This window comes from Pezoporus occidentalis, unplaced genomic scaffold (genome assembly GCF_034315485.1).
Source record: "Pezoporus occidentalis ecotype Australia unplaced genomic scaffold, CSIRO_AGI_Poc_V1 ctg123, whole genome shotgun sequence".
Lineage (NCBI taxonomy): Eukaryota > Metazoa > Chordata > Aves > Psittaciformes > Psittacidae > Pezoporus > Pezoporus occidentalis.
This window is the reverse complement of record NW_026913027.1, coordinates 1590853-1616695: the sequence shown is the minus strand read 5'-3', so window position 1 is coordinate 1616695 and position 25843 is coordinate 1590853. Positions and strand designations below refer to the sequence as shown.

Here is a 25843-nt window from a genome sequence, read left to right as displayed (position 1 = left end):
TCACATTAGTAGTTTGTGGCTAAAAGACCAAGATAAACCAAACCACTGTCATCCTCCAAACATGGTGCTTGCCTGCCAATACAGAAGATAGCTGTCCTGTTCATTTAATGGAGGATTTTCTTCAAAGCTTAAACATATTTGACTTTATAACTGCTTTTCTTTATGGTCTCAGAGGCTGAGTTGAATAACGGCATTTCTGTCCCAGTCCCACTCTGACTTCATCTAATCACAAGCCAGGTTTCTTCCTCCCCTTTTCCATCAACCCTCTCTGTCAGAGTCTTAGGGGGCTATAGGCCCTGAGAAACCTGACCAGCAGAGAACTGCTTTCTGCTCCTGTCAGGTTTGTTCCCCTCCACATCAAGAGCATGATGTAGTTTCACTGTTTCTTAGTGGTTGCTCAGCTAAAGCCACTTCCCCTACTCTGTGCCAGTTGCTGCTGTTTAACCCACCTGACCTTATTGCAGCTCATCTGCTTCATGCCCCAGCCCTTTTTTTGCCATACAGTCTGTTCTTTCCTGCCTCTAGCTGTGCCCTGCCACTTACACAGCTTACCCAATTTGAAACATGTTTCTCTGGTTCCTGTGCTTCTTCCACAGACTTTTGTCACTGATGCTGTCATGGTGCCTGACTCCTAAAATGATCCTTGATTCGTGATGCGTCTGCCTGGGCTTAGCTATAGGACACAAGTAGGTCTTGGTTGTTTTCCAAAACCCCCCTACCTCTGGAAAGCAGACCAGACCACGTCCCAGGTTCAAGAGAGGTGGCCCTGATGGGAACACTTACCCTTTCCTGTACATAAGGTAGGGTGATGCCTCAAGGGAAAGCAACTCTTCCTGACTGAGGCTATGAGAAGAGCTTTTCATTACATTCTACCAATAACTCATGTGGCCTCCACAGAGTTTGGTGATGGAAACTTTAAAACATGGCTAAAGGAATCTTATCTCAAAGAATGAAGCATAGCAGGAGAACCTCACCTCAAATAGGGGCTTTGGGTAACCAGTGGCACAGATGGCTGAATAAAGCTGCTGATAATGCAATTAGCAGGAAAGCATTTGTGACTTACAGGGCCTCTATTCATTTCCAGAGCTGGTAACAAAGGTGAGCTAAAACTTCCTTCCTTTTCAGCAATATGGGGCAAACTGGGATTCTGTGCTCCTTCATGCTCTGCAAGCATGGTGAGCAGGAACTTACTGAATCAAAGAAAACTCAGGCTTGAGTTAGGTGTTCTGGAAAGACCTGGCAAGAAATAGGGACACACAACAGAGACTTAGTAAATCACAAAGAATTTATTCATGGAACAGGGAAAGGCCTGAGGAGCTACTGATGTGTAATGTCCCTCCTGCAAATTATGGGCAAGTAACCCATTTTCTGGTCTTTATTTTTGTTTCTTACGTAATATCTCCAAAAGGATTCAGAGCAGATTTCCCTGGAGTGACTAACCCAGTTTCAAAAATCTAGGAAAAAACCTCCAACTGGGAAGACTGCTTCTCCCCTCTGCACCCAACTCAGCAGATAAAAATATGACTGTTTCTTACTTAAATACAGGCCATTGAAGTTCCCACCTCACCCTGGAACAAACCCAGTATACAAAGCCTGGTTTGTTTTCCAGTTCTCATAAGCAAATTCTGTTAAAAAAAAATAAAAGGAATGGTGAAGGATTGTGGCTCTTTTTTTTTAACAGAAAAGAGGAAACGGAACTTCAGAGGGGGTTCCTGTTCCGCTGCCTTGACAGAAAAGGAAGCAGCACGAATATGAATCTCCTGCCTGGAAGAATGAATCAGCCATCTGGCAGCTTGTGTTTGTTTTGATCTTTGCTAGTGGTGAACCTCTGGCCATAAATTCAGGCATGGATTTGGTATCTACCATCTCCTCGCTCAGGTTCTTAGCCGGGTGACTGATCAAGAGTGCTCTTTGGACAAAGCACAGTAAAAGTCCCTGTTGTAAAGTCTTTGTTAAATCCTCTCTGAATCGGGCTCGGTATCAGAAACACTAGACTTTGAAGCTCTTAAAGAGAGCTTCTCTTCTCTTTTATGAGAAAGATGACATAGCCCTGTACAATGCTTTCTCCTACAGTTTTCCACAGAACTTCTTTTCTATCAGATACAAATCCTTTGTACGAAGGTCAGAATTTAAGATCTAGTTTCTTATCATGCTTGGATAATACATTTTTATTTTACATTTTTTCATCATATTGGGAAGGATGCTAAAGTGCTGAAACTATACAGAAACTTCAGGATGTTCTTTGATTTCCTCACAGTCTGAACAGATGGTAGAAGCCCACTCTGGAATTGTCAGGTTAGAAAGAAGTGGTGCACTAGCAAAGGAACTGCTTTTCAACTCATCTTCCCTGTTGTACCAACTGGAAGGCTCATTCCCAGAAGCATGATCAGTTCCTAGGGAAAATAGAGAAGCCAGGCTCTCCCAGGGCTGCTTTTGTCCCCATGCAACAGTTCAGAACTTGTTCTGCTTTTCTGCCCCCTATATTCCTACCCATCATTCAAGAGGCTGCTGTGCTTGCTCCTTAGATGTGTGCTCTACAAACTGGTTTATACTGGTTATTTGGTGAGTGCAGTGCTGTGTTGGGAACCCTCCCAGGGCACAGCTGGCTTCAGAAATTCCCATCCTCTGGTCACTGGAGCAGAGCAGAAACATTCCCGACCTTGACAGGAGTGCACCACGCCTTCAGTTATGCTGAGTGAACTGCTGATGTGATTGTACTCTGGATAGCATCTGAGAAATGATATGGTTTGGGTAAAAACAAAATGAAACCATTCCCTCAGACAACAAACGACTCCTCTCCCTATCTCTGATGAGGCAACAGCTTTGCTTACAGAGCAGCTAGGCAAACAGCTGAATGGGGCAACTGGGAGGGAGGAAATGAACCAGAGAGTGCAAAATCCTCTTGGGCAGGCACTGTGAGCAGCAGTTCATAGTACACCAGGGCACCTGGAGTCTGGTCTCCAGAGTGCTCCCATGTTTTGTTGTCACAACTTTAAAAAAGCAAACTCATCATGTGAGTCAGGACACCCAAAAGTGTTTTGGATCTGGTTTCCAAGGTCTGAGTCAGCTCTGGAAACAGGCTAAAATCTGCCACGGCACTGTCAGCACTTGCACACTCATTCCTTCAGAAACACACCCTAAGAACTATGTCACCTTTTGTTCTGCTGAATGCATTTACCTAAAAAAATCTCAGCTATGAGGTCAAGTGTGAAGTACAGTGGTTTTGGAACACACCAAACATCTGATATAGCTAATACACAGATTTTATGCACAGCTGCCTCTGAAGCTGCCTCATGCTGTGCTCCTGCCAGCTTTCACAGTAGACTATAATCTCACAAAGTTTTGGATGTGAGTTGTAGTACGTGTAGCCCCATTGTATCTCAAGCAGAGAATACATTACTGGAATTCCGTGTGCAGGAAAAACGTTTGTTTTGGAAGCGGTAGTTTTTCATGGAGAAGTTGTCTACCTGGCAGCTGTCAGAAGTTGACTGTACAGGGAAGGCACAAATGGATCCAACTCCTTTGCATCTATTTATGTGTAATTTAACAACCACCATGGTAAATATATATATTTTGAGACATTTATATATAAAGTTTTAAACTTGAGGTTTGGTGTGTGGATTTAACAGATTATCTTTTCTTCACAATTCTTCTCCAAACATACATTAACAGATTCACACTAAAGATCATCATTATCAGCAGCACCTGTAGCTGTAACTGAAACCTTACACACAGTTTTATGACTAGTCAGGGTACTATTTTAAAGTGTTCCCTAAGAGGGAATCTTTCTCCTCATTTACTTGTCAGGAGGTGAAAAGACATTCTGAAACATAAATTCAAACTATAGAATTTATTTTTTTAGGTCTGTCTCGTGTACCACAGATTCCACGTAGAATTGCTAAGTGACATCAACTCGTATTACAGTAGGGTTTCTTTTATTTTAAACTACTTATCTCATGACAGTTTCCATTGTAAGTGTTACTGGTTCTGCAATGCCTCAGCTTTGAGAAGACTGGAACTGACCTCACAGTTACTCTTTAAGTGTCCTGCCTTTGTTAGGCAGGTGAGCAGAGTAACTCAGCTTAGTGCCTGCTTAGTTATGCTAACTGTCCCCCAAATAAGAAGTAGGTAAAACACAAGAGAACGATTAGTCTAATTACCAGGACAAAACTGTTTTCGGGGGTGGTCTCTCTTCCCAATTAACAAGTGACAGGACAAAGAGGAAACGGCCTGCAGCTGCACCAAGGGAGGTTTAGATTGTGTATTAGAAACAACGTCTTCACGGAGAACGTACTCAGGCATTGGAACAGGCTGCCCAGGGCAGTGCTGGAGTCGCCATCCCTGGTTGTGTTCACGCACCGTGTAGAGGAGGCCCCTCAGTAACATGGGTCAGCGGTGGCCTTGGCAGTGGTGCGGCACAGTTGGACTCGATGATCTTAAGTGTCTTTTCCAACCAAGCTGATTTCTGTGATTGTGCTGACTGTTCTAACTATAAGCTTGTGTGCAACTATTCAGCATGAGTAATGTGCTCAGCATTACACAATACAGAGAAAAAAAGCTAGCAGAAACTACTGAGATCCATGCTTGGAAAAACAAGAACCACAAATTTTATATCTAGTTAAGTTTTCTATATTGGTTCTATGAGATTGCTTTGGGTTCATGCAGGTAAGAAAACAGAGCCACACACAGCCTAGGCACAACTCCTGATTTGAACTGGGAAGGTGCTCAGTGATGGGCAGAAGCAGGGAACATTTCAGAACGCTCTGAACCACACGGAACACCACCAGTGGCAGCCACGTTGCTTCTGTTTGCACTGCCACACAAGCTTGGTGTCCTCAAGATAAGGCACCCTGCAGCCATGTGGGCAAATGTACATTTATCTTGGAAACCATAGACTCCCTTGCGTACAACTCGGCTTCCTGAGCGCAGAACTGATGAAGATAGAACAGACCAGCTGGGGTGGCTCTGTGAAGAACGGTGGTGGCTGGGCCCCGGCGACCACCTTTTGAGGGCCTGCCATTAACAGGACAGGACAGCGAGGAGACACTGCAGGCGGTTAATGCATTATTTTTATAAAGACTGAACTTTGCCTCAGCTTAACAATCATTTTCTAATTACTTCTGTGCTCCGAGGCAGAGGACACCCGGGCCCACTCGTGTGAGACCGAACCCGCCTCTGGAGCCGCAGCTCTCGCTCCTTTTTAGGCTGTCCGCCCGCCTCGGTCACCCGATCCTGCCCCGAGAGCGCAGCCAGCAACTGGGCCGCCTCCCCCCTCCCGCGGCCGCGCACGGGCCGGGGCCGGGGCCGGGGCTGGGGCTGGGGCAGGGCTGGGTCCGGAGACGGGGCCGCTCCCGCCCCGCCCCGCCCCGCCCCGCTCCCCTCAGGCGGCCGCACTCGCGAGCGGGCGGGAGTGGGCACGGGACGCGCGCACGCTCGCGCATGCGCGGCACCTTGTTTACCCCGCTCGGCGCGGCCCTGCCCGCGGCCCGCCGGCAGGTGTCGCCCCACGCCCAGGAGAGCGGGCGCCGCTCGGTGGCCGCCAGGTGGCGCCTGCGGCCTCCATTCGGTCGCGAGCCGCCGAGCAGCGAACACCCCAAACAATCCCCAGCGCCGCCGCCAAATTAAACAACCTGCCCGCGCCCCGCGCTGCCCCCCGCACAGCCCCCGCCGCCGCCGAGCTTCCGCGACGGGCCGGGCCGGGCGCGCAACCGGCAGCCGGGCCGCGGGTATAGGAGCGGAGCTACGCGCCTGGGCCTCCTCGCTGCCTACGCCGACACTGGGCAAGGTAAGTTAGAAAATGGCGGCGAAGCTTCTGGAAGTTTGGAGGGGGGACTCGGGATCGCGGTGCGTGGTTGTGGAGAGAAGCCGGGACGGGGCCCGCGGTCCCCGGGCCTGCGAGGACGGCGCGGGGCGCTAGGCCGGCTGGCCACAGGGACTCCGCGCAGCCAAGATGGAGGACGGCGGGGCCGAGCCGCGAAAACACTCCAGCCCCCCGCTTCCCCACCCCCCCTTCCCAGCGCGCCTCGGCGGGGAGGGGGGAAGCGAGCGGGAGCGCGAGTGAGAGAGCGAGAGGGCGCCGAAAGCGGCCCCCGCTGCCCGTCCCGAGTCCCGTGCCTCCTGCCCAGAGCCGGCCGCGGGCAGGCTGGGCCCAGTGCGCGGAGAGCTAAAATGGAGAACCACCTTCTCCTCCTCCTCCTCCCCCCTTCTCCCGAGCCGAGCGGGGGCTGCTGGCAAGATGGAGGACTCGGGCATTGTGTGTGCGGGGTGTGTGTGTGTGGGCAAGCCGGGCCGGGCCGCCCGGAGGGTGCGGAGGGAGGGGACGGGGATCGGAGCCGCCGCGGACGGAGCGGGCCGCGCTCGGCGGGGCAGAGCTCTGGGCCGCTCGGCACGCAGGAGAAAATGGTGGGGCGGCTGCCGGTGCCCCGGGGTCGGGTGTCGGAGGAGGCCGGGGAGAGGGAGCTCCCAGCCCTGACAGCGCTCGCTCGGGCTCCCTTGACCCTCCTTCCCGCTGCCCAGCAGCTCGGCTCTTCCTGCCAGCCCGCGCCTGGCGGCTTCTCCTCGGAGGGAAGTGCCGAGGGACTGGAGTCTCTCTCCTCGTCTTCCCCGTCTCGGCTGAGCTGGTGCAGCTCCGGCCGCCCCTTCCCGAGTGACGGGGCCGAAAGGAGCGAGCTTCCTCGGCCCAAGTGAGGACGTAGGGACTGACCTGCGCTTCTCCCCCGCTGCTATTCGCTGGCTCCTCCGAAAGAGCTGGCGACCCCCACCCCACCCTGGGCGCCCCTCGGGGAAGGCCTTTGTGGAGCGAGTGCTCCCCTCCGAGTGACTTTGGGCGAGCTCTTGGGCGGCTGCCCGCCGAGAGGAAGAGTTGTGGCCGTTTCTGTTCGGCTTGTTTTATTTATTTCTTTTGGTAAAGAAAGGGCGCTTGCCAACTTGTGCCGGGGACGCCCGGTGCCGGGAGCCGCGTGTTGCAGGAACCCCGCTGGGCTCTCGCCGGCCCCGGTGGGGGAGGGGGGGAAAGGAGGAGGAGGAGGAAGAAGAAGAATGCTTCTTACTGGGGGGTTTTGGCGCCACTTTTGTTTTAGATAGTGCTTCTCTACCCCCTCCTCCTCGGCACGCACTGAACTGAGCTGAACCCTGCCCAGGTAGGAAGCGAGAGCTTTCCTGGTGTTACTCCTTTTCTGGGCGCTTATTTTCTCTACACAGATTAAAAATACACAGTTGTTGCCGTGGTTAGGGACTTAGAGGGACAGGGAGGCGGTGGACGGGAGGAGAGCGGCGGCAGATGGCTGGGCCGGGCTGGGCGGCCCCGGGTTTCGGGTGTCCTTTCCCTGCCCGGGTGCCGGTGCTGCCGGGTGCCAGCCCCGCCGCTCTGCCTCCATCGCCGATAGTGTCGTAGAGCCTGTCCCGTCCCATCGAAATCGTGGACCGACCGACTTCAGAATTAATTATTTTCCTTTCTTTTCTCTCCCCGAGCACGGGGAGCGAAGGCGCTCGGCTCCCTCTTTGGCTGCTTTTTATTGATTTATTGCACTGGGCCGGCTCGGCTCTCGCTGTTGTCTTCCCACGGGATGCGGTGTCTGGAGTTAACACAAAGTTCCGATGTCCACCGAGTCCGGTGCTGTAGTTACTGCGTGTGTTTGGTGTTTATTTAATGACTTTTCGGCAGCCCGGCACCACTGCTACCTTCCCCCCAGTGCCCCCCTCGCTCTTCCCGTGTGCTTCCCGGAGCCACACCCTGGCGTGTCCGGTCTTCTCCGCCGTTGCGACCCGGCGTTCCCCCGCCTCCCGGCGTGCCCGGAGGTAACCCGCGGGGCCGGGCCCGCGCTGCCGTGTTCGTCGGTGGGGCGAGGAGGGGCCATGGCAGCGCGGCGGGCTCGCCGGGGAGGGGAGTCGGGTTACCGAAGTGCGTCACAGGCGGCCCCGACGGGGCCTGCTCCGCCGCCTCGGGCCGCCGCCCCACCTGCCGCCTATTGGCCCGCGCCCCCGCGGGAGGCGGTGGCTTCCTCCGGGGCCCGACGGGGTTCCGTTTACCGCGGGGGAGCTGGGGCGGCCCGCGACGTGCGGGGAGCGGCGGCGAAGGTCACCCTCCGCCTGCAGCTCGCGGCCGCGCCGTCCCTGTTCGGCTGGTTTTTTTTGGAAGGGCAAGGCAGGAGAACGCCGCCTGGGTCTCTTCCCTGGGCAGCCGTCTGTACGCGGTCCGGGAGTTTTGTCGAGTCTTGTTCTAAATGGAACTAGAGTTCCTGGCACGTCTCGCAGCAAGATGTTCTTCAAGCATAGTCCCGGTGCTAACTGTGGGCAGTTCAGTCTCGATTTGTGACTGATGATTTCTTTCTCATTTATAATGTTTGGTCATTTGAAATTACTTCCTTTTAATATTCTTTTTCCCGAAGTGCTTTGTTTATCCACATATTATTATTCCTGGAGTGTTTGTCTATTATTGAGCTGTCCGGGACTTACATAATACCTATGTGCAGGCGGATTGGTTATGTGCAACTAAATAAACACCACGAGTGACTGTGCAGTTGGCAGACATTAATCTCTCTCTACCTGATATTACTTGCTCATTATACACCACTTTTCATTTTTTGGCTAAATCTTGGTGGTGATCAGTTGCAAAATCACAATGCCGCAGTTCTCGTATGGGGGCTTTTTGCTGGGTAACACTGTATTTTCCCTTATACCCATGATGACAGTTTAATTACACAATGAAGCAGAGTGTGAGAAGGCATCTGCTATTCTGGTAGCATAAACCTTCAGCAGCAGAGCTGAACGGGTGGGAATCCCCATCCCGTTCTGGTTAATTAAAGGCTAAGAATGCTTCAAAGTTATACAAAGAAGAAAAGTTGGCATTAACTCCGATATCTGACAGATAGATCTTGCTCTGATCTAGCGGAGGGCTCGTGTGGGTGGTGCTTAGCAAAACCAGTGACATTTAATGGCGTCATCTACAGGTGGGTTTTATGCAACCCATGAGGGAAACTCGTAAATTTCTGTTAGTTGTATTAACTGTGCACTTAACATTAGATGTTGTATCGGCTTAAATTCAAACAAAGGCATGGAAGTATGGCATGGGAGAGATTCTTCAGTCGTCCTGTGAAACTTCCTAGTGCTCAGATATTCCCCAAGTTATGTGCTTAAGCCAGAGTTAAATTTTTGGAGCTTTTTTTTCATCCATTTACAGTTTTTTTATTACAGTTTCAGGAAGATAATACTGATTAAAGTCAATAAGCAGTGTAAGGATTCGTTAAACTTGTATTTAAGAACATCAGTTAAAATTTACACACAGATCTTTTAGACATAACGTTTTGATGTTTTGCAACCAAAAGCTGAAAATTACTGGGATATTTTAATGTTGTTGGGTTTTTTAATTTTTTTTTTTAAATGGGTTCTGTGAAATGACAAAAAATTGGTAGGTTCATAACTTATTTAAAATACTTGGTTTAAAAATGGAGTGTGCTCCTTGGAAGAGCATTCCATCTTTAAAATAGTATTCAATTAGCTGGCTGTTAATGTAACTCAGATTCCATAAATATGTCACATTCTAGCTTTACGTGTTAAAGTCTTTAAAGGCATAAATATGCGCAATGAAATAATTTCTGCTTGGAAGGAGTGTAAATAGAATTGTCAGTGAAATGCTCTCTTGAAGTTTCATTTTGTTTCAGTATAACTTATGAACAGCCACTGATTTTTTATTTTTTTACGTTTTAAGTAATGTAGACAGCTTCTCTTGAATATTACATGCTACTACAGTCTCCTGTAGAAAATAGCTGCAGGCAACTAACCACTTGAAAGTGTGTGCTCCTGTTGGTGGGAGCAGCTATGTTAGATTTAGTCAAATCATGAAATAATGTTAGCACATCAGAACATGATGAACTTTTTTAATTAGATTGCTCTCTGTCACTTATGGTTCAAATTTAGAATGATTTGAGAATCCTCAATTTGTCATTTTCATTTGTGGTGTTACTGTCTCAGTTGTTTTGCTGCAGGCAAATACAGGAAAGATTCAGTTTTCTGGAACTTGTGTTGCCAGCATAAACAGGTTGTATGTTTTACAGAAGCCTTAAACGCTTTGGTTGCTTATTTTCACTAAATGAATCCCCAAAAGTAAGGAAATATTTCTGTTGATTAGTCATGCTTTTCGGTTGTGTTATTGAAATGCTGTGTTTTGTTGAATGATGTGAGGTTTGGAACTCAGTGTGATCTCTGCCTTCAGTGTGACCATTTAATCTCTGATTAGTTTGAAAATTTAAGAGAATATTGTAGGTGTGAATTTCCAAAATACAGTAGTGGTGGGTTTGGGTTTTATTTGACGGTGTTTTTTTTTTTTGTGTATGTGTGTGAAGAATTAAGAAAACATATTGGAAAAGGAATGTGTTGTAGATTGTGTCTCTTTCAGGTAGATGGTAGAATTTCATATAGAAGCTTCATCTGCTTCAGTATTTGTCTTGTAATGGAAAGAAGTGATTGAAAGCATCCATCAACTTAACACTTTAATACTCTTAAATAAGCGCTGCTCACTTTCTCAGTAGCACTTAAACACTTCACATTCTGAAAGCTTCACCTTCCTTTTATGTAAGAATCATTGACAAGAAGAAGTGGTAACTTAGTCCTTGCGGAACAGGGGTGAACAGGGGATTGGAGTTTTAGGTTGGAAAATACGAAGCTTATATACAACAAACGACTGGAGGGATGGAAAAGCTCTTTCCTGTATGCATCACAAAACTTAAATGGTGGCACCCAGGGTTATTGCACTGGTTTAGGTTCAGCACTATCCAACGTTTTAGATCATCTCCACTTGTAAAGTCAAAGGGTAAGTAAAAATGGGAGTTCTTCATGGTCCCATAGCTCTTCTGGTGCTGGTAGTCCTGTGGTTTGGTCTGCTCTGGTCCTCTTCGTGCCTCCCCACCCTGTTGTAATGTTGGCTGTGGACAGAGGTGGAATTAAATGGGGCTACGAGCAGAAAAAATGTCCCGGTTAAGATAGCAGAGTCCTTCCTGCCAGGAAGGAGCTTATTTATAGTGTGGCAAGTCACTTGTTATGGTCTGTTCAGGTTTGGGCTTCTTCTGGAGCAGGTCTGGGTTGGTTGTGGTTTGTCATGGCATTATTCTCTTTTGCCCTTGCCCCTGCACCACAGGGGGCGCTGCGGAGGCATTTAAAGGGTCTTTGTGGGAGAGCCATACTTGGAGGCCAGTGCATGGAGGTAGAAGGACATGGATTTCTGATTTTGGTAAAGGAAATTTGTGAGGGAGGAGGTTTTGGTAACTTTGGCAGTATTACATCAGCATAACTGAAGCATTTGTGTTTTCTAAAAGACTGTTTTCTGGAGTAAACCATTTAAAACTATTGCACCATTCTGTGAACAGATTTCATGTTTGAAGATTAGTCCAGTGACTTCAGTTGGCTTTTTATATTAGGGTAAAAAAAAAAAAAAGTGCTCCCAAGAAGTTTTATATCATTGTGATTTAAGGGTAAGCCTTGAAATCTGATGAGACTTCTAACAAGGTCAGGTATTTACTTACGGGTGGTACAGTGAAAACTTCTGTTTTGAGAGTTGGAGATTAAAATGTACTTTTAATCATATGTTGTTTTAATTAGAATTATTTTTTTCAAGTTTTCCCGTATTGGTGTTTTTAAGAATCTGGTGAAGTTGGATTTTTTTTGAGGGGGTAGAGCGGGAGAATGAATATGGTGTAAGAGAAACTTGTGAAGATGGCCCTTAGTTAGATCACCACAAACAAATGTAGGGCTAATGCTGAATTGTTCGAGTTGGGAAGCTTGAGGGGCTATTGTCTGACTGGCTTCTATCTTGAGGAAGATATTTCACTGTTCACATATCAGTACAAAAAACTGTGTTGTCTTTGTTTGATCCTATCAGGTTGATGGCTGGGTTCACAAAGAAGAGTCCAAAATTTCTTGGGTTATGGCATTACAATAGTTCACAGAGTGCTTTAGTGCTTTTTAGTATCTGTATCTCTTAAGTATTGCATTATTAAGAAAATCTCAGACCTGTGAGATCTTGGGTGAAAAAGGGAAAGTAAGGCATTTCTTTCCTTGCAGCTCACAAACATTTTTGTGCAACTAGTCAGGTCTGAGGAGAGATCTGGCACCAAACTTTTGAGATACCGATATGGGGAAGCTTGATCTCCCAAGATAACCCCTTGGCTTTCATGTGTCAGTTTTTCCTGGCCTTTATTGGCTCCACAGTAAATACAGTGGCATTTCAGGAAGTATGGAGGAGCACAGGCACAGGCTGTTTTTAAACTTCTTTATGCTAGTTTGAGTCAGAAGTGAAGGATGTATTGAACTGCATTTGTATGCAGTTACATCTTATCTTATTGTAACTTAAGAGGAAAATCAGGTTAGCTGACCTGTAGCTGCTTTGTCCACGTACTCCCTTTATGTCCAGGTATGCACTCTGTTGCCTATTCTGTACATCTTTTGGTTGTGTAACTAGCTCCAACCTCCCCCTCTGGAGGGCTTATTTTAATAAAGGAATAAAATTAGAAGAGCAAGTAAAAGTAAGAAGATTGGCATATATTGGAGGGTAGATTGTGATCTGTGATTGAGAAGTTAATCACAATGCCCACCTAGAAAAAAGTATCTAGAGATGACTGTGTTGGTTGGTGGGTTTTGGGTTGTTTTTTTTTTTTTTAGGTAAATGACTGTTTTATTTTCTTACAGTTCTGAATCTGACGGCATATTAGTTCTGCCCTTACACAACCTTTTGTACATCTTTACTTCACTATGCTTTTATTTCAGTAAAGGTTAGTCATTGGATTAGCATGAAGGAGTATGTGTGGCACTTAGAAGTCAGTGAAAGAATATTTGTTTTCTACAGCAGTTTTTTGTTAGAGCTTCTGTGTTGTGGCTTGGAGAGGAAAGTATTTTTATGTCTCTTCCCATTGTTATAGTGTTGATAGGGCAAGCCAGTAACATCTTGCTTACATTTTGGAAAAGGTCTCAAGTGTTTCATGTTGCCATGTAATACAGATGTCTCCGTGCAGTGGTCTACAGCAATAATTACAGCTGGAGTCCAAATTTCAGGGTTTTCTACTAGCAAAATAATGAAAAGAAATCAAATATACTGATATTTCAGAAACTACAAAATACTTCCGAACCACTTAAAAAGGAAGCAACAAACCTTAAGAATGTGTGTTTTATTTAGTTGGGATCCCATTCCAAAATTGGCTTCAAGTTGCTGCCAAGGTTTGGTGAAATGCTGCTTGACTTCTCTCCAGCATGTGAGCTTTGTATGATCCGCAGGACAAGTAACCGTACCTGCAGCTTCACCCTTCCCCATAATACCCCATTCCCACCTAGTGACAGTGTCATTTAGTACGCACGCTTGTCAGTTTGATGCTTTCTGGGAAGATGTGGTGATGTACATGTAGTCACGCAGCAGAGAGGTCTTAATACAGTTATTTTCCCATTGCTTAATAATACGTGTGATCTGCCTAGAAAGATCGGAATATTTTTGATTTGGAGGTAATGTTGCAGTTCTTGGTTATGGCTGAAATTGATTTTTTTTTTTTTTTTTTTTTACTTAATGTGGGATTTCAGCCTAAGTGGTTCTTTTTGTGTTTGTTTGTTTTTTAGTAAATAATATCTTCCTTGTAGCATCTCATCTGGGAAAAAAAAAAGATTGCCCTTTGTCTGCAAATAAAAATAAGCTGTTAAAGATAAGGCTTCCCTGTCTTCTTTGTTACTCTTACCTGTTATTCCTTTGGGTAAAACTCCCAGTTCTTCCCTTAAGAAAGATCAGCTCTGGAAATCTGGACCATAGCAAATCTTAGTAAGCAGATAATATGCAAGTAGCATAATTGGCTGATTTTATTTGTCAGAGTGTAATATTCCAGCAGGGAGTGTTGCGTATGAGGAGAGCTTGTATGATGTAGGGGGTGTCAGTATTTAAGATGCATATTTTCCTTTTTTTATGTGTTACTTTATTATCTTACTACAGGCAATTGACTGTATAGATAACTGAAGTTACTGCAACACCAGTGTAAGTAGTAAATGTCAGGAACACAGTTTTGTAATCCATGTAGTGTGCATTTGAAGTGTCTAGTTTTTAATTCGGAGGGGATTTTAGGACATGAGTCTCTGGAATAAGTTATTCTCTATAGGTGTGGGTATAGTGGCCAAATAATTTGAGTAGTAAGGTGGTACATCCTGAACTACTTGCAGTATTTGTCATTTCACCTCTGATCTTCTTAGAAACAGGGAAGTGATTAACTAGGATGATTTTTTCCAAGGGAGAAAACTGCAGAAACTTGATAAAAACTTTTCTTAAACTGGGACTGTGCACTGGTGGTTGTTCCCATATGGCAGTGCTGTGCGTATGGCAGAAAGGCAGGAAACAGAATTGATACAGGCTGTTGTATCTTGATTTAAGGTAAAGGATATGATTTAGATAAAGTTGGAAAGGGAAGACTTTGATGTTCATAATATAATTAATTCTTATTCTTCTCCTACTGTCCACGCTCAAGCTTAACAATCATGTCTATGACCAGGTCTTGCAAATAAAACTTGCTTCCCTAAGCATTTACCTGTTCACTTTCAGTGTCGTTCTGTACCAGTGAAAACTATTCCTTCTTTCAGTTTTTGTATTTAAGCACTGATATTTTAATTCCTCCTCATAAGTATTATTTCTAGAAATTTACAGTTCATTTGAAACTATGGTAACCAGAAAGGAGAGCTGCACAAGTATCTCTCTGGCATCTGTGATACAGGTCTGTTGTTACTTGCCTAATAAACAGTTGGCCAAAAAAAGGTGAAGCTGGCTTTTGTGTATTGATTTACCAAACACAGAAATGGTTTATTCAGGCAAATACTTCAGTGGTAATGGATTTTTTTTTTTTTTCCATGTGCTGTAAGGTTACATTTTTTTTCTCCAATATTCCGTGTTTCAGCTGCTCTTGTTTTATTAGGTGGGCTTCCATTTGACTAGTTTTGATAAGCTGTATTTTCAAAACTGATGCATTTATATTGGTACTTGTTTATTTTTTAGATGTTTATGAATCGAAAAGCATTGTGAATGTAGCTGTGTGTGTATCCTGTATTACTACTCTACTGTGAAATAGAGCAGATTTTGTAAACTAGAAGACCTGTGGCCTGACAGTTGAGACATAATCAGAAAAATCAGCCTTTAGGCATTTTGTTTCTCTTGCTGCATTGCATTGTCTTTCTGGTTATACTGCTCAATTTCTATTCAGCAATGCAGTGTTTTTATGGAAGTTAATAAAACTGTGTACTTACAAGAGGGTATATTAGTGCTTCAGACCAGTAACTGCTGGCAAGCAAAAATATTCTGAGGTGGCACAGGAGAGGATGTATACATCAGTATGATATAAAAATGTCAAAAACATTTTTAGAAACTTTAACTACAGTAACACTGGATAGAAGAAAATACTGTAAGTCATCCTCTTCATGTACAGGAGGTCAGGTATTAAGATTCTTCATATTCCCTCCCAAATGCAAGAACAATCTCTGCAGAACTAAATTCTTGGTTTGTATCCCCTTGGCACAAAAAGCAAAAAAACTTCTGTGAAGCATACCTTGCATTCAGAACTGGTTAGGGAAGTTTTGTTTACCATGAGGATTTATGCATTCTTGCATAATCCTACAAATGGGCTTAGTTTTCCCCTATCTCCAATGAAAAGCATGGAAAAATTCTAGTGGTACTTTTGGATGCAGGAGTGAGTCTGTGTTGTTGGTAGCTTGGGGATTTAAGAAACTTACTGAAGTTTTTCAGTTCTTCACAGTAAGGACTATTTGACAGTATAAGAATATAGAATTGAGGGGCATTGCCTCTTTCAGTATTTGAAGTGTCATATCAGTTGCCTGGTCCAACAGTAGTGGCAGTTTTTTCCGCAACTGTAGGTCTAAGAAAATGAAACTTGATCCCTGCTGTGGTCTGCTACTTTTCTACCTGATCTTACTCTTAAAACCTACTTGGGCAATATGCCAGTTCCAGAGGCAGTCCTGTGATCTTTGTAGTTACCTGTTTTGTTGTTGTCCTCTGCCTTCTCCCCCTCCCAAAATACTGCATAGGCTGTCAATTAGAGCTCGGCAAAGAATTCAAGACTGCTGGTGATTTACATTAATATATACTGGCAGGAAGATAATGTACATTTTTCTTTGGTTTTGGTTTACATGCTAGTTAGAAGTTTTGCAGGTATTAAGTGGAAGGGGTTATGGAGGGTTTAGGAATGGTTGTAGAAGTTTCCTCCCTTCAAGATTTCCCTCCAGCTTTAGCATGGTTAATCAGATGCTGTTGTCAAAACCCTGTTAGACCTCCTCCTTCAGTTGGACGCTTACCAGCCTGTTGTGGTTAGATCTTATTATAAGCCTTTGCACTCTTGAGTTTTCCGTGGTTTATGGAAGCTGCAGTGCCAGTTCTATACGTGAGGTCTTTATCCTGTTTTACAGAATGTGGACCATTCTGTGCAATGATCTTCAGGCCCATTCCTCTCAACTTATCTCCCTCATAGCTTCTGAGTTTCTGGGGGCATGCTGAGGCTATGGGTCTCATCTCCAGGAGTACCGGACGGATAAGCCAGACATATCCTTTTTCATGAAATATTAATACTGTCCTTTAGAGATCCTGAGAAATAGGCCAGATAATGCTTGAACAATTTGCTTGCCCCTCCTCTCCACTTCAGGCTTAGTTCAGAGCATTTTGTTTTCTTCCTCTTTCGGAAGAAGACTTGCAGAGTGATTTTTATGATGTGGAATCTTTTGATTTTTTCCAACTAGCTGAGAAGATGCTGGCTTCTTTAGGTGTTTTGGAAAGGCTTTACTGTTGATCGATCAGAAACTATTGCTCAGTTCCTCACCATTGTACAAGTCAGGTCTGGGGAAACTCATCTGCTGTAGGCAGAAGCTATGATTTGTTGAAAATAAGCTCCCATAGAATCACAGAATAGAATCATAGAATAGTTAGGGTTGGAAAGGACCTTAAGGTCATCCAGTTCCAACCCGCATGCCATGGGCAGGGACACCTCACACTAAACCATATCACCCAAGGCTCAATCCAACCTGGTCTTGAACACTGCCAGGGATGGAGCATTCACAGCCTCCCTGGGCAACCCATTCCAGTGCCTCACCACCCTAACAGGAAAGAATTTCTTCCTTATATCGAATCTAAACTTCCCCTGTTTTAAGTTTTAACCCATTACCCCTTGTCCTGTCACTCCAGTCCCTAATGAATAGTCCCTCCCCAGCATCCTTATAGGCCCCCTTCAGATACTGGAAGGCTGCTATGAGGTCTCCATGCAGTCTTCTCCAGGCTGAACAGCCCCAACTTTCTCAGCCTGTCTTCATACGGAAGGTGCTCCAGTCCCCTGATCATCCTCGTGGTCCTCCTCTGGACTTGTTCCAACAGTTCCATGTCCTTTTTATGTTGAGGACACCAGAACTGCACACAATACTCCAGGTGAGGTCTCACGGGAGTACAGTAGAGGGGCAGGATCACCTCCTTCGACCTGCTGGTCATGCTCCTTTTGATGCAGCCCAGGATACAGTTGGCTTTCTGGACTGTGAGTGCACACTGCTGGCTCATGTTCATTTTCTCATCAACCAGTGCCCCCAAGTCCTTCTCCACAGGGCTGCTCTGAATCTCTTCTTTGCCCAACCTGTAGCTGTGCCTGGGATTGCTCTGACCCAGGTGTAGGACCTTGCACTTGCCATGGTTAAACTTCATGAGGTTGGCATCAGCCCACCTCACAAGCGTGTCGAGGTCCCTCTGGATGGCATTCCTTCCCTCCAGTGTATCAGCCGAACCACACAGCTTGGTGTCATCATCAAACTTGCTGAGGGCGCACTCAATCCCACTGTCCATGTCAGCGACAAAGATGTTAAACAAGACTGGTCCCAACACCGATCCCTGAGGGACACCACTCGTTACTGGTCTCCAGCTGGACATTGAGCCATTGACCACAACTCTTTGCGTGCAGCCATCCAGCCAGTTCTTTATCCACCGAATGGTCCATCTATCAAATTGATGTCTTGTGGGACAGCGTCAAACACTTTACACAAGTTCAGGTAGATGATGTCAACCGCTCTACCCCTGTCCATCAGTTCCATAGCCCCCATCATAGAAGGCCACCAAGTTGGTCAGGCAGGATTTCCCCTTAGTGAAGCCATGCTGGCTGTCACCGAGCACCTTGTTGTTTTTCATGTGCCTTAGCATGCCTTCCAGGAGAATCTGCTCCATGGTTTTGCCAGGCACGGAAGTGAGACTGACTGGTCTGTAATTCCCTGGGTCATCCATTTTCCCTTTCTTGAAAATGGGGGTTTTATTTCCCTTTTTCCAGTCATCGGGAGCTTCACCTGACTGCCACGATTTTTCAAATATGATGGCCAGTGGCGTAGCAACTTCATTTTCCAGCTCCTTCAGGACCCATGTGAATAATCAGACTGACAGCTACAGCGTGCTTTGTGAATTTGTAGCCTGACCAGAAATACTAGATCAGGGAACAGCCACATATACAGAACTTTGAGTTTTGTAAATTGTTTTAGGTTGTACAGAGGATTTTAGAGATTGGGGTTGTTCAGTGTCCATTTATATAAGCCCTGTCAGAACTGGAGTTACTTCTTTGGTGTTGAATTTGGGGCACGGCAGTGAGCATTGCTACTGGGCATTAGTTCTCCCCAGTTTTGCAGGTGCTTCTTAGAAGGACTGGTGTGACTATAACTGCAGTTGCCTGAGTGCTCTGTTTCTCCTTAACTGCTGTTGAAACGTTTCTGTGGGACTTCCCTGCTTGGAGGCATGCCAAAATGAGTGTGTGGGAAGACTTAATACTTGCTACTTACATAGCATTTTGTATGTTCAAAGTCTTCTGCAAATATTAACTAATCTTTATTTAACATTTGAGTCCAATTTCTGTCAGAATAAATCAGTAACAGCCAGTTATGACCTCTGCTTTTTCTGATGTCGAAAGAATGAAATGCTCAAACTGGAGTGGTTAAGAATAATATTTATCATCTTATTAACATACCATTTTTGTCACTCTACCCTTCTGGCTTACTGTGGTGTAGAGAAAAGTTATGAATAGAGTATAGTACTACTCTTCAGGAGGTCCGCGCATTATAGGATACTGACTGCTGGGAAGAATGGCATTTTGTTCATCTTGTGTGTGATATTTCAAGCTTTTCTGTGCTGATTTTTGTTTTGCTATATTACGGTTTATTTCTTTCCATTCTAGGGAGCCATACCATATTCGTAACAAGTGATGCTGAAATTCTGAGCTAGCTTCTTCAGAACAGGCATTCATCTGAAAACATAGTTTTAATTTAAAAATTATTTTAATTACTTACTGTACATGTGTATTAAAAAGTTGCCAAGTTTTTTTCCCTGTGTTCTGGCATTATAAATGGTAGTTTTAACTTAACTGGTATTTATTAAATATAAGTCATGTGACAAAATCATTAAGCTGTTAGTGTTTAGACTAAAGTGAGGGTCTCGCAGCACCAGACCCAAAGCAGCTTTCACTAGGATCCAGTATGCTGCTTTAAAAGTCTTACATTGGTTTTTGTGTACGTTGCTGATCAGCAGTAGGTGACCAGTGTGTTGTATGGAGCTATTTTGCTGCAGCAGTGTCTGAAAAATCAGCATATGGATTTAAACCAAACAGATTTATAATTCATAAAATTGCTCCTTTTGAGTGCCAGTTTTCACATAAATTTGTGTAGTTGTACAACTTAACTTGTATTATCCCGATTTTCTACTGCTTGTTTCTCTTCAAAAGAGATTGTAAAATACTTTTTTCTTCAGGTAGTTTACAACTGTAATATGCATGAACTTAAAAATGCATGTCTTTGCCAGTTGCATTGGATATGTTTTCATACTATACATCCTTTTAAACAGAGGCTTCAGCAGTTCTGAAGATTTTGTCATTCTAACATTTCCTTAGGGAGTTAAACTGAAAAATTTGCAAAACAGGCTTGCACGGTAAATTTCATGCTGGAAACAGTGTGGACTAATAGGAAGAAATACTGAGTTCAGGACCACCTTAGTGTAGGTGGGGTGCTGGCTTTAAAAGAGCTGGGGCTGGCCTGAATTCTCTTCTGCTATGTTGTGTAGCATCTTGGAGAAAAAGAAGCTGAAGGGGAGTGAAGTGGTGGATAGTGCATATTGGTCTTAAACTTCCAGCTGAGAGTTGAAAGAGAAAATTCCCAAATGAATGTAAGAAATGGTCTGACAACAATATGTATTCTCATGGGAATGTGGAGTTTGCAAAATTTTGAGAACAGAATTTGGTGCCATTAGTAAGCAAGCTTGAATTGCGGCTTGTAACACATTAAAAGTTGACTGTAAATTTCAGAGAGAAAAAATCTGTAGTAGAAGGTCTGGTTTTTTACCTCCTGATAAGTTTTGTCTTTGCCCAAGGAGTTCACTGTTATGTATTATTTTGCTGTTGAGTTTTAGTTGATGAGTGGGTTTTGTTTGTTGTAAAGTTTTAGTACCTTTAGAAATCAATTGGCTCTGAGGCTTTTGACATTCACTAGGTGTGTAAAATGTAGCTTTTTAAGAAAAGTGATGGTGTACACAAATTAATAGCAGACATAAGTATCCTAGTATGCAGGGCTGGGACTGTTCTATGAACTCTTCAGATTTTAGTTGAAAAGAAATAAAATTGTCTTTCTATTTGATCATCATCTGACACAATGGTAGTCAGAACAATTTGGGTATGAACACAATAAACAGAAATGCTCTTTGGTTGTTTTGTGGTAATAGCATGAGTTTTAGAAGCTACACAGATCAATACAGAAAATCATTAGAAATAGAACTAGTTCTCATTATGTACTCTTAGAGTATTAGACTACTCAGTGGTGAGTGCTGTTTATGATTGAATAAAGCTAGTCCTGACTTCATAGAGAGTAATGGCAGATTCTAATCGCGTCTGATATGCTAAAGAAACATAGTAACAGTAATAGGTTATAGGACCTAAATGAGCCCACTCTTGGCTGTACTTGGTAAAATGAGCTAGTGGTTCTTTTTGAGCAGGGATGTAACTGTTTCTATTTCTGTCACATCTCTGCTGCTTTCATGGCTGTTTTATAGAGGGTTTAGGCAAAGGTGATCAACTGTTGGCTTACTAGAATATTTATTCAGATGCCACAAAACAGTTCTTAATTTTTGTCACTGAAAAAGCAGCATGTTGAGGCCAGGCTTTTATGTTACATAGCTGGCTCAGTAACGCTTGGTGCTGGCATTTGGGTGCTGTACCAAAGATGCATCATAGCACTGTAGCCGGAGAAGATAAGCTAGATTTGGAGCAGCGTATAGTAACTTCTGAAGCAGTTGTAGTCTACCAAAACAGTATGGGCATCTCTTTTTTTTTTTTTCTTCTTCCTTTGACAGTTGATCATGTCTGCTCTAGTGTCTCGCTGATTCTGAAAAGAGCTGTTTCCGTGCACCAGCCACAGGACTCTTTTGTGGAGCCAGCTCAGTTTACTGAACTGCTGGGAAGCTAATTCATTCAGAAAGAAATTAATAGATGGGTGCTCAACAAAGGGTCTGACAAGTGCCCTTGACTATGAGATATGGCTAGAAGTAAGTGCAGGGAGAAATGGGACTGTTCCTTTCAGGAGTAGCAACCTATCTATTTTATGTATTACAAAACTATTATGGTTATTGTTTGTAGTTTCATTATTTAGCAAAAACCAGGTTAGATGTAGTTAATGTAATCTGTTCAGACTAGTGTAAAATGTGTTCTCAGTTGATAATTCCCAGGAATATTGTAAGAAAATTGGAGATTATTAACACTTGGTCAAGTTGTTGCCATTGAGCAGCTTCCTTTTCTAAAGGTGGATGGCAATTTGAGAAAGCATGTAAAAGGCAAGGATTGTGAAAAGGGGAAGTAAACAGAGCTAGTGGAAGTGCTTGAGGTTTAAAAAATGGATTTTGTAAAATGCATGTGTTAGGCATTTCATATTCTGAAGTTTTCAATAATAGCAGTGTAAAACCTTCAACTGCTGGAGAGCATGATGGGTTTAAATAGGGACTTAGTTTTCAGGATTTGGTAGCTTCTGCACAAAAGGCTTAATGACATTTAGAATTGAAGGGTACGTTTTGCAGGTTGTACACTGGGACATGTGCATCGCAGTATAGTAGAACATGGTCTACAATGTTAGAAATCTGGGGTATCTGTGTTCTCAGACTGCTAAAATTTTACCATCTTGATACTTCTATTTAAGTGGTTCTCTGGAGCCACTAATCTGGGAATAGATTATACTCTGAATAAAATGGAGGAAGATTCTGTGCTTTATTCAGGGAACACATAGATGGCTGAATTAATCAGTTAGACGTGTCAAACAGTATAAGCTGCATCTTGCTGTAAAAACAAGTGCTGTTCTGGGCATCATACAAAAGCTTAACTATTGCAATTGCCATATTCGGAAGCAGTATCTTTAAGCAATTCAGAACAGTTAATACCATTTTATGATAATAAAATGTTACTGACATGCAAAAGAAGTTACTTGAAAGATACATTTCACCAGTGTTGTTACTAGATTCTCAAATCTAGAGACAGCAATGCTAAGGAATATGTTTGTATGGATATACATGGAGTGAGATCAAAAGGAGGGGAGAATAAGTTGGTCAGTTTGAAGGAAATGTAAATTACCAAGAAATAAAGTGGTCAAGAATTCTGAGAAAATACTTTTTTAGACTATTTTAATGATACAGTATAATGATAAATTGACATTGAAGGAAATACAAACTTAAGTAAAGACTGCCTTCAAGGGAAATGTAGTAGAAATTATTTGGTAACAGGATTGAAAATACGATTTTTGCATTGTTGTTGGGTGTACAGTACAGTATTTTGGTTTGTTACAGTCTATGTTAGTTTTACTGAACAAAGGGTGAGTTTATCTTCAGTCTTGGAGATACTTTGCCTGCTATGTGAGTTAGGGTTGGTTTTCTTTTAAAAATATCATTGTATTTTAATTTCCATTGCTCTAGAGTAACAGTGATATTTGAAGCTATGTGCTCATGGGGGAGGGAGCACATGAAGCTTCCTCTGTTCTTGGCCTCCTCCCTCCCCAGTATAGGTGTTCTTTTACAGAAACTAAATTAAACTGGTGCTTGATAAAGTAGGGGCTTTTTCATTGTTCCAGGTTGTTAATGCATTTGTAATTTAAAAATCAGTTGTATTTTGGTGCTTATCCTTTGTGAAAAAGGCCTGGCAGCAGTGTGCCAGTGGATCAGAAATGCCACAGTTTCATGTTAGAAAGATGCTAACTTATCTGCCTGTTTGTAAAATTGACCTATAATTCTTAAACTGGTTTAATGATGAGTCATATATCTTCTGTCCATGAAATATCTGGTAGAATGTGTTGGTACAAAATAACCAGAAATGTGCCTTGATCTAGTATGTCAGGTTTTCCTGACTGGTGAACTGATGCTGCTTTATCCAAGTGTTAAGAGTTGTGGTATTGGTGTGGAAGGGCTCTTGCAGTGTCCCACGGCACAGAAGGCAGATATTTGTGCAGAAAGCTGTAAGATGGTGTGGTTTAAGGTTCACGCTGCAGGTTTTGACTGTTCTGTAAATTAGCTAGCTCTTCCTGTGCTGAGACTGTTCTTCCGGTGACTAAATTTTGGAATAAGACAATTATTTATTCTGAAAATGTTATACTTAGGGTAGGTTGGGTTGTTCTTTCCCCTGAGTGTTTTTCCTGGACTGTGTGTGATGACAGTATAGGTGAGTATACCCATCAGTGTACCCTATCTGTATGGCTTTATGGGTTACAGGATGAAATTCCTGTTACTATGGTTGAAATTTCTATTAACTGAATACTAAAGTTCTCTTATTTGAAAGACTAATTAAAGGCAGAAAAGTATTGCTAATTTTGCTTAATAGAAGCTAAATTGTGTGGTAGGTAAATATTATCCATAATGGCCGAGTATTAATTTTCTTATTCGAATTTGTTGGCAGTTAACTTCCTGAAGGAAATCTTTATCCGTGCCATTTTCATTTGTCTCCTTCTGCTCCCTCATTCCTTCCCCCACATATTTAGATTTATGAATAGCATCTGTCTTTGAACACTGTTAAACTCCTCTGTCTTTCGGAATTCTCTGCAAGACATAGTAGTGCTGCCCTATTTAATTGCATTAAAAAAATAAATCTTTCTAGCATTGATGTTTGCTAATTCTTCTTGTGAGGTAAATGGTCTTCAGGGTAGCGAGTAGAACAGAGGAGTTGTCAATAATGGAGCTGTAGGCTGATGGGTCCACATTAACAACTATCACTGACAAGGCCTAGCAAACTCTTATCAGGGCCTTTAAAAAAAAAAAACTTGCTATGCTGAAGAAAGCCCAGGGACAAACTGTTTTTTAGGGACCAGTTTGTACCTATGGAAGTAGACTTGATCACTTAGTACCAGTTAGGGCGAAAGGCTGGGAAGGGAGAAATAAAATGTTTTCCCTTGTTTTTCTGTCACTCACTTATTTGTTAGAGGTGCATTGTTACAACTTTTTTTTTTTCTTTAATACATTGTTAAGCTTCTGTAAATTTCTTTGCTTGTAGAAATGTGGAGACCTGAAGTCATCTTAGTCATAAATGGAAGCTCATAAAGCAGTTCTTGGACTAAAATTTCATTTTGCTTTTATATGCATTGATGGAGAAAGTAAAACCCAAACATTTTTTTTCACACTCTCAGGAAAGGTTTCCACATTAGACCAGTCAGCTTTAACTGAAATGATTAATTACTTTGAAACAAGAAGTCCAGTATTGCACTCTTGAGTAAGTGTTTGAGAGAAACTTTCTGTTAACATAATTCTCCTGTTATTTTTTTCCTTAAAGTATGCTGCTAATTTCACTTGGACATGTAATAATGTGTGCTACAGAAACTGCGCTGTGAAAACCCAGTCTTAGAAAAGGGATGGTTGAATTCAACAGGTGAATTGGTGAGTTCTTGAGGGAAGTAGGTTTTGCTGGTGTTAAGTTAGATGAGTGCTGCAGCTCCTGCACAAGAGCTAGCAAAGGAATTTAAAAAAATGTGTCAGTGATATTGCTATTTGTTTTATGTAGTTTTAGCGAGGGAAGCTTAAAACTAAGATGTGCATACTGATTGAGTTGTTCTTCAGGGTAGCCAGAACTTTGGTAGGTTGGCTGTAGTGGGTGGTCATGCAGTTCTTCTTGCTTTGGCCAATCATATGTAGCTATTTGCATGTCTGTGTACGATATACCTACCTTAAAGGTCTACTTTAGAACTCGTATCCCTCTAAGAAATCCTCTAATTTCTTGTCAATAACATTTGTTCTGACATTTCTCTGGAAAATACACTAGTGTCCAATTGTGGGGAAGAATTGTATGTATTTGGGTTCTTAATGTTATTTTTTCACAAGACTGAAGCATGTGAGGTTGAAGTAAGTAGGCTCTAGAAAAATGTTTTGGATTCCACAGTATTCTTAGCAATTTGGTGGCTTAAATTTAAAATCATTTTTCTTGTCTTAGACCACTGGTTGACACCATGGCTTTTTCAAGGAACAGTACAAAGCTTGCCTTGTCTGAAGGGTAACTGTTAGGTTAATAGCTGGTTTTAAGGAGTAAATTTAGTGTAGTTAAAAGGCTGTCTTTTTTTTAATAAATAAGGGTTACAAATATTTGTGATGGGCAGCGTTTTTTAATGTATACACATTCTGCACATAGATTTCACTGAGCATTATTTTACTTTTAGCATTAGAACCACGACAGCTTTTCTTTCTACCCATTGATAAATTAGCTGAGGAGCTACTGCCTCGATCTGTACTCCGACTGTCTGTACTCCATGTGCTTGTAGGATTTTTAGCTCATTAGAGAAGAATTGCAGAAGCCTTCCAGGACTTCCAAGCAATTTTAAC

At 43.4% G+C, this 25843-nt stretch overlaps 1 protein-coding gene across 6 annotated transcripts in view; it reads left to right on the top strand.

Moving 5' to 3' along the window:
- The first annotated feature begins 5518 nt into the window (after nt 1-5518).
- Nucleotides 5519-25843, top strand: part of STAG2 (STAG2 cohesin complex component) — a 77720-nt gene continuing 57395 nt past the window's right edge. Inside the window, exon 1 of one of the 6 annotated variants that reach the window (XM_062607443.1) lies at nt 5519-5785. The gene's annotated coding sequence lies outside the window, so the exon portion shown is untranslated. The remainder of the gene's footprint in view (nt 5786-25843) is intronic. The other 5 variants (XM_062607444.1, XM_062607442.1, XM_062607445.1 and 2 more) reach the window with 5 other exon arrangements.